This window comes from Furipterus horrens, unplaced genomic scaffold, assembly GCF_987537825.1.
Source record: "Furipterus horrens unplaced genomic scaffold, mFurHor1.1.pri manual_scaffold_17, whole genome shotgun sequence".
In the NCBI taxonomy this organism is placed as follows: Eukaryota; Metazoa; Chordata; class Mammalia; order Chiroptera; family Furipteridae; genus Furipterus; species Furipterus horrens.
The window spans coordinates 25,309,373-25,318,578 of NW_028327187.1; positions in this window are offsets into that span (position 1 = coordinate 25,309,373).

Genomic DNA, 9,206 nt, shown 5'->3' on the forward strand with positions numbered 1-9,206 from the left:
ACACCTTTGTGAAATTACTTGTGTTTGAAACTGAGTTTTGTATATCCTGTGTCAGTGGCTCTCCAGAGGGTAGATCTGATCACAAGACTCCAGGAAGTCTGCACCTGAGCTAGTCTGAATGTACCCCTAAAGGAGATAGAGATGTTTTAGGGCCACAAGAACTTTTTGTGTAGTTTGACATTTTCATGAAACATACTGTCTCATTTCACTTTTTAAACTTCTGATGAAAATGTACATAGACGGTAAACCTAGAGTACAGCTGTTTTCATGTTTTAAGCACTGGAAGACAATTTTAGTAAGAGGTTTGGTGAGGAATATTCAGGGTAGTTGCATTTTGGTGCCGCAATTTTTGATATTGTTGGCATTTTTAAAATTGCTTTATAAATGAGTTTGAAGAAAGAAAAGTCAAAACATTAGAGTTTTGATGCAGATGTAAAAGAATTTTGACATAAATGCAAGTTTAAGATAACATTCTTTAAACTAGTTGTGCAACGACTTGTTCAACTTTATTCAAAAAAAGATTAGTCATTAGACTAAATTTTCAGATAAAAAGAGAAGTCACAAAACTAATAAGTGACTCTAAACAAAAATTTACTGGATGAATTGTATATATAAAATTCTAATCATTCGTGATTCTTAGTTAACATTTTATAAGCTTTGTAATTTGCAAGGGCCTATATTTTTTATTATCCAAAATTGTTTCTGTTTATTTCTCTTAGTCTTTTGCAAAAATATACAAGAGTGCTGAAACTTAGACAAAATAAGTCAGGTATGCAGAGAAAATAATTTAAAAATTATCTTTTAAAATGTTTTAGTAGTGTCAATTTTTAAAAGCACTGTGACTATAACATAAGTATAAAGAGAGATTAAGATTAAATCAAAATTAAATGGATTCATAAAATTTCTATTTAAATACAGTATCTGCTTTTGCAAATAGGGCATGATTCCACAACCAGTTATTGCATTTCATTTCACTGTTTAGATTACTCTGTAATTTGTAGTTGCTTATGATGTGAAAAGTCATCTTCTCCCAACCCCATCAATCTCCTCCATTTTTTAAAAATATGTTTTAAAGTACTTTGATCTTGCCAAAGTTGTTGTCCTACACCACTAGGATATTTTCACTAATTGACAGCCTTACCAGCTCTCCAATTTGGGAAAAGCAAGTACCTCCTCACTACCACCAGCAAGAATGGAATTAAATTAACCTTTACAACTTGACTCTATTTTTAATGGTATGACCAGTAAGAGCAGTAATGTCTAAATAAGGACAACATCAGCAGTAAATTTTATTAAATAATATGTAAGGAAGGCCTGTGTGCTGCTTGGAATGTTATTTGGTTCTTTCTCCATTGATTTGGAGAGAGTAGATGAGGATGCTCTTAGGTAAAATGCAGCTGCAAGGTTTCTCAGTTATTTTAATCTGTAGGGTAGGCTGTTAGGCACAGACAGGTTAGAAACTGGAATCTTCTTTTATTGTTTTTATCTCTTCTACATTTCACACACACTGAAATAGAAATAGGGAAACATGATTTCCCAATTCTGTTGATTAGATTTAGAAAGATAGTGCCCTAATTTTAATTTTACCAGTGCTTGTTAAAACAGTAGAATAAATAGTATGTAAAAGGGTATAAGTTTTTGAAAATTTAGTTGATAACCTAATCAAACTGTAAACATAATGACAAATTAAGGTTCTTAGCACCAACTTACTAATTGGTGCCATATTTTTATTTTTCTTGTTAGTTTTTAAGGCTTTAATGTTATTAGTTTTTATATATTGCTAAGTATCTAATGAATTTACTTTTGAAGGAGAGTTAGAGAAAGTTTAAGATTTTACTACATGTATATATTCAGCCTGGTTAGATAGGTTCTAAACTGACACTGAAGCATAAGATATAGATTATAATACATAACTATTCTTTACAGTTCACAGTTTAAGAACAAACTTAACTTTATATACAGATAATAATTTTAACTAATTATATTTAGTTGTTGCTTTAGCAACAAAACTACAACATGGCTACCTTAAGACACCTCTTTGGTGAACATTTTACTTGTACACTATACATGGTTTTAACAGTATGAGCGCGTAGAAGCGATATCTCAAATATCAGAAAATGTATATGGTTGATTTTCTTTTTATCCCAAATTTCCTTAATTTGTGTCCCTGTGTGACTTTTTCATCAAAAAGTTTACAAGATGTGGATTCTAGAATCAGGCTTTATAGCTTATAGAATTTGTTGTGTGGATAGGTTTATGCCACAGTATTTAGACTTCAAAACACAGTTGTCGTATTTATAATGCATTACCTGATCTCTTTTCATAACTTCATTTATTCAAAATTATGTAAGTGGCACAGTTCTAGCTGCAAAAAGTCTCTTTTCTGGAATTACATATTTACACAAATATATTCAAATGAGGATTAAAGAATAATGAAAATGTATTATGAAATTAATGCATTTGTGAAACCATGCATAAAGATACTGTGGAATGGCCCCTTAACAGTGTTTAAGAGACATATGCTGCAGTTAACTGATTGTCTCAGTTGGGTGCGAATGTGTGAGACACACTTTTTTTGCACTTATGTACATAGTCCATGAAAACAATCCTTGGAGTTTTTTAAAAAATATAATAAGTCTGTGAGAATAGTGGAAAAGTTAGTAAGAGAGTTATTTCTAAGGCTTTGAGATGGAGGGGTTTATTTGCTATAAGACTTAACTAAACATGATCTTGCTCCACTATTGTGGAGGCTTTCTAGTTTGCTACAGCTGACAAAAAGAGTGGACTGGTAACAGGTAATGGCTCATCTTCAGTTTAGCAGCACTGAACAAGAGTAAAACTACATCTTTTAGCAAGATCACTAGCAGAGATTGTTTGCTTTTTAAATTAATTCTCCCTGTAACATCACACACACACACACCCGGGAGGTTTCTAGCTGAGGTTTTTTTTTTTTTTAATGGTTGCAAATAGTGAAATACCTTGTAAGTTCCAAAATGGATATTCCCATTATGATCAAATTAGATTGCATCTTTCACAGAAACTTATCAATTGATATATATCAGTTACATAAATTAATATCTATTTAAGTGGCAATCAATTGTTAGTGTTTACCATGATTTCCCCTTTTAATATCCAGAACCCAAAATCAAATTGGCAACCACTGAAAGATTTCATTTAATAGTTAAGTATGGCCAGCATGGGGCACTTCAACAAAGGAAAAAATGCTCCTGGCACAACTTTATAAATGACTTTATCTGATACTTGTTCACTGAAAGCTGTTTTCTGACTTAACCTTTACCGGGTTAGAAAGTACTTCACTGTGCCACTTCAGTCTTTCACTATTTTAACTAAACAGAAGAGAATCATCTGAAAACTTACATACATAGGAGCTGGAAAAGAATGATTCAACCAGATAATCTCTGCCAATTTCAGCTCCCACATCACCTACAGATCACCATTTAATTTTTTGTTGCTTCCAATGAGGTCTAGAAAAGTTAGAGGTTCAAAAGGTTTAAGGATGGATCACCACAGGTACTTCGAGTCCTTCACATCTTGGGACTTGTTGCCCTTTCCCTAGAAAAAGAGCCCATCCTGGAGTTGAGGAAGTTATTCGTATTACTATCTATTTTGGTATTTTTCACTTACGGAGACAGGAAATGAAGCCAAAGCTAGAAAGCAATCCAAGCCTTACAGTTGTCCAATAGCTCAGGACCAGTTGGTTAGATTTTTTTTTTTCTTCAGCCCATATCACTTAGAGTAAACCACATAACTAACAGTCTGACCATCTGACCAACATTTTCATTGATAGAAAATGTAAGCATCCACTTATTCTGTATTTAAGAATTCCAACTCTAATCTTATCATCAACATATATTTCAACATGGCCTTGTGAATGTATAGCCACAAGAATATATTTTCATGAGATCAATAGAAATATGGCAAGATTTTAAGTGAGGAAAAATATTCTGTAAAATAGTAAGAATTAACATAAAAGCATCACAAAAGATATCCAATTAATTTATGGCATGTTGTGCCTGCTGACAGTCACTGGATCATGCTCTTTGGAACTTAAACACCGTGACTGTGTTTAAATAAGTAAAATTAGATAATGAAGTATAACAGAATGTGAATAGCTTGAGGCCCAAAAAAGAACCTCTGTTATTAAGACTAAGAAAAGGTTTAGTTGACTAATTCATACAGTTTCCAGCTTCTCCACTTGTCTTCACCTGGAAAAGGACCACCCATTTAATAATCCAAAACATGATTATTCCAGAGAAATGTTATCTTTAAATAAGATGGCCTTAATTATAGTGCTATACCTAAGAGAAATAAATGTATCACTATGAAGTAAGTCACCACTATTTGCAGATACTGCAAAAATCCTCACTAGTCATCTTCTACATCATATTACTTTAATAAAATAAAATATCTCTATTACAAGACCTAAAAGTAACACCATTTTAAGCAGTGCTCCTTCCTCCCCCCACAAAAATACACAACCTAAATATTTATCTGTCACAGAACTGCATGGTTTCAAAGCTTTATTTCTGTATACAGATGCTATTTGTTAATAATGGAAACCAAATTATTTTGTTGCTGTCTTTTGTGTCTGACAGTTGAGGGAATGATGTTATTACAGTATCATTGGATTCTGGGGTTACCTTTTTTGAAATAAAATTTTATTGCTGCTTTAATTATTAAAAAATGAACCATTTGTTACAATGTCCACTAATTACAATAATTTAACGTAATGTATTTTAAAAGGATGTTCTAACTATCTGCAGTTATATAACAACAATCCAGTACAATGTAGAAAATGGAAATATATTATTTTGGAAAGAAAATTTTAATTAAAAAATACCTATAGGTAAGAAAATTGTTAGCCCTGTGCAACAATTATAGGTTTTGAGCACATTATATCAGAAATATAAACTGCCCATAATATTTTACCTCCAAAATGAAATGGCTCATTCCTTCAACTGCTATCAATAGGGAACATGCTTTGATTTTTATGTTTTTTTTAAAGTTATCGTGCTGTACTGCTTGTTTGTGTTTAAAAGTGTGCATTATGCAACTCATTTTAGTATGCTATTACTATGCCTATTTTTGATCTTTTAATAAAATATTAAATTTCTTGGTTATGTCTTTTTTTATGAATCCATTTCACACGTTAGGAGTTCACTTAAATGTTATTCATGTTCTAAAATATTAATCATAATATTTAGTAATTTTAATATAAAGTTAAGTTTGTGATTTGGTTCAATGTTATATTTCATACATGGAATAAATTTATTTCCAAATATACTTTCAGTATTTTAAATTATATAGCTAATACATCCATTGAGTTAGATGTATTATTTCTATGGTAGTGAAGTTATAAACACAAGGAAGACACATATTTTACTGAAAGAAATTTTAAAACTTGGAGATGATGCTTACTGGTTTCAACTGCATTTCACAAATTGAGGCAGAGGGATATGATTGTGGGAGAAGGGGTGGGCAGGGTGGGGGGGAGAAATGGGGGAAAATGGGACAACTGTAATTCAAAAATGAAAAAATAAAATTAAAAAAAGAAAGTTAAAAAAATAAAAAGAAAAAGAAATAAAATGCTGTGTAGAAATTAATAACTGGAAAATACAAACTTCTAATGTGTCTTAGAATATGCCTCAATTTCTTTTCCTATATAGAATTTTTATTTTGTTTTTCAATTACAGTTGTCCCATTTTCCCCCATTGCTCCCCTCCCACCCAGCCCATCCCTTCTCCCGCATTCATATCCCTCCCCGTTGTCCATGACCATGAGTCATTTATACATGTTCTTTGACTAAACCCTTCCCTTACTTATCCCCCTTCTCTCCCTCTCCCCTCCCCCCTATTGACTGTTATTCTGCTCTTTGTCCTATTTAGTTCATTTGTTTGTGTTGTTCTTTAGTTTCCTGTATTAGGTGATATCATGTGGCATTTTTCTTTCTTTGCCTGGCTTATTTCACTAAACATAATTCTTTCTAGTTCCATCCATGTTGTTGCAAATGGCAGGAGATCCTTCTTTCTTTCTGCTACATAGTACTCCATTGTGTAAATGTACCACAGTTTTTGGATCCACTCATCTACAGATGGGCTCTTAGGCTATTTCTAGTACTTAGCTATTGTAGATAGGGCTGCTATGAACATAGGGGTGCATAAGTTCTTTTCAATTAGTGTTTTAGGATTTTTCAGGTATAATCCTAGCAGTGGAATTGCTGGTTCAAAAGGCAGTTCCACTTTTAGTTTTTGGAGGTAATTCCATACTGTTTTCCATAGTGGCTGCACCAATCTGCATTCCCACCAACAGTGCAGTAGGGTTCCCGTTTCTCCACATCCTCACCAGCACTTGTTGTTTGTTGATTTGTTGATGATGGCCATTCTGACAGGTGTAAAGTGGTATCTCATTGTGGTTTTTATTTGCATCTCTGATGGCCAATGATGTTGAGCATTTTTTCATGTGTCTACGGACCTATGTATGTCCTCTTGGGAGAAGTGTTTATTCAGGTCCTTTGCCCATTTTTTAATTGCGTTGTTTGTTTTCTTAATGTTGAGTCATATAAGCTCTTTATATATTTTGGAGATCAGTCCCCTATCTGTGATATCATTGGGAAATATGTTTTTCCATATGGTTGGTTTCCTTTTCATCTTGCTGATGTTTTCTTTTGCTGAGCAGAAACTTTTTAGTTTGATGTAGTCCCATTTGTTTATTTTTTCCTTTATTTCTCTTGCTTTAGGAGATGTATCCGTGAAGATATTGTTACATGGGAAATCTGAAATTTTGCTGCCTATGTTTTCCTCTAGGACTTTTATGGTGTCATGGCTTACATTTAAGTCTTTAATCCATCTTGAGTTTGTTCTTGTGCGTGGTGTAAGTTGGTGATCTACTTTCATTTTTTTTGCATGTCCCTGTCCAGTTCTCCCAGCACCATTTGTTAAAGAAGTTCTTCTCACTCCTTTTTATCTTCCTTCCCTCTTTATCAAAGATTAGTTGACCATAGAGGCCTGGGTTTATTTCTGGACTCTCTATTCTGTTCCACTGATCTATATGTCCGTTCTTATGCCAGTACCAGACTGTTTTGATCACAGTAGCTTTGTAGTATTGTTTGATGTCTGGTATCGTGATTCCTCCTGCTGTGTTCTTCTGTTTCAAGATTGCTTTTGCTATTCGGGGTCTTTTTTGGTTCCATATTGAATTTTTGGAGTATTTGTTCTAGGTCTGTGAAATATGTCATTGGTGTATTAATAGGGATTGCATTGAATCTGTAAATTGCTTTAGGTAGTATGGCCATTTTGGTGATGTTGATTCTTCCCATCCAAGAACATGGTATTTGCTTCCATTTATTTGTATCTTCCTTAATTTCTTCCTTCAATGTTATGTAATTTTCAGAGTACAGGTCTTTTATCTCTTTGGTTAAGTTTACTCCTAGGTACTTTATTTTTCTTGTTGCTATAGTAAATGTTCTTTTTTTTTTTTGTCTCTGTCTCTGATATTTTATTGTTGGTGTACAGAAATGCATTAGATTTCTGTATATTTTATTTTGTACCCTGCTATTTTGCCAAATTCACTTATTATATCGAGTAGTCTTTTAGTGGAGTTTATAGGGTTTTCTAGGTATACTATCATGTCATCTGCATATAATGTTAATTTTACTTCTTCTTTCCCAATTTGGATGCCTTTCATTTCTTTTTCTTGTCCGATTGCTGTGGCTAGGACTTCCAACACTATGTTGCATAGCAGAGGAGAGAGTAGACAGCTTTGTCTAGTTCCTGATTTCAGGGGGAATGCTTTCAGTTTTTGTCCATTGAGTATGATGTTGGCTTCAGGCTTCTCATATATAGCCTTAATTATGTTAAGGTATGCTCCCTCTATTCCCATTTTGCTGAGTGTTTTCATCATAAATGGCTGTTGTACTTTATCAAATGCTTTTTCTGCATCTATTGATATGATCATGTGATTTTTGTCTCTCATTTTGTTTAGGTGATGTATTATATTTATTGATTTGCAAATATTAAACCATTCTTGCATCCTTGGGATAAATCCCACTTGATCGTGGTGTATAATCTTTTTGATGTATTGCTGGATCCTGTTTGCCAATACTTTATTGAGGATTTTAGCATCTATGTTCATCAGTGATATTGGCCTGTAGTTTTCTTTCTTTGTTGGGTCTTGACATGGTTTTTGGATTAGAGTAATACTGGCTTCATAGAAAGTGTTTGGGATTTTTCCCTCATCTTGGATTTTTTGGAATAGTTTGAGGAGGGTAGGAGTTAGTTCTTCCCTAAATGTTTTGTAAAATTCGCCTGTGAAGCCATCCGGTCCAGGGCTTTTATGTGCAGGGAGATTTTTGATTACTGTTTCAATTTCCTTCTTTGTTATTGGTCTGTTGAGACTATCTACTTCTGCTTGATTCAGTTTTGGAAGGTTATATGTTTCTAGAAATTTCTCCATTTCTTCTAGGTTGTCAAATTTCTTGCCATACAGTTGTTTGTAGTAATTTCCTACAATTGATTGTATTTCTGTGGTATCAGTCGTAATTTCTCCTCTTTTATTTCTGATTTTGTTTATTTGGGTCTTCTCTCTTTTTTTCTTGATGAGCCTGGCTAGAGGCTTGTCAGTTTTGTTTATTTTTTCAAAGAACCAGCTCCTAGTTTTGTTAATTTTTTGGATTGTTTGTTTAGTCTCTATGTCATTTAATTCTGCTCTGATCTTGATGATTTCCTTCCTTCTTCTTGCCCTAGGCTTTGTTTGTTGTTGTTGTTCTAGTTCTTGTAACTTTAGAATTAGATTTTTTATTTAGGATTCTTCTATCCTTTTCAGATATGCCTGTACTGCTATGAACTTCCCTCTCAGGACTGCTATTGCTGTGTCCCATAGGTTTTGGGCTGTTGTGTGTTCATTGTCATTAGCTTCTAGAAATTTCTTGATTGCCTCTTTGATGTCTTTGTTAACCCATTCATTATTTAATAGCATGTTATTCATTCTCCATGAGTTTGGGTGTCTTTAATTTTTTTCTCTGAGGTTGATTTTTAGTTTCAAGGCATTGTGGTCTGAAAAGATGCTTGATAGGATTTCAATTTTCTTGAATTTGTTGAGGCTTGTTTTGTGTCCTATCATGTGGTCTATCTTTGAAAATGTCCCATGTGCCTTTGAAAAGAATGCATATTTTGTTTCTTTGGGGTGGA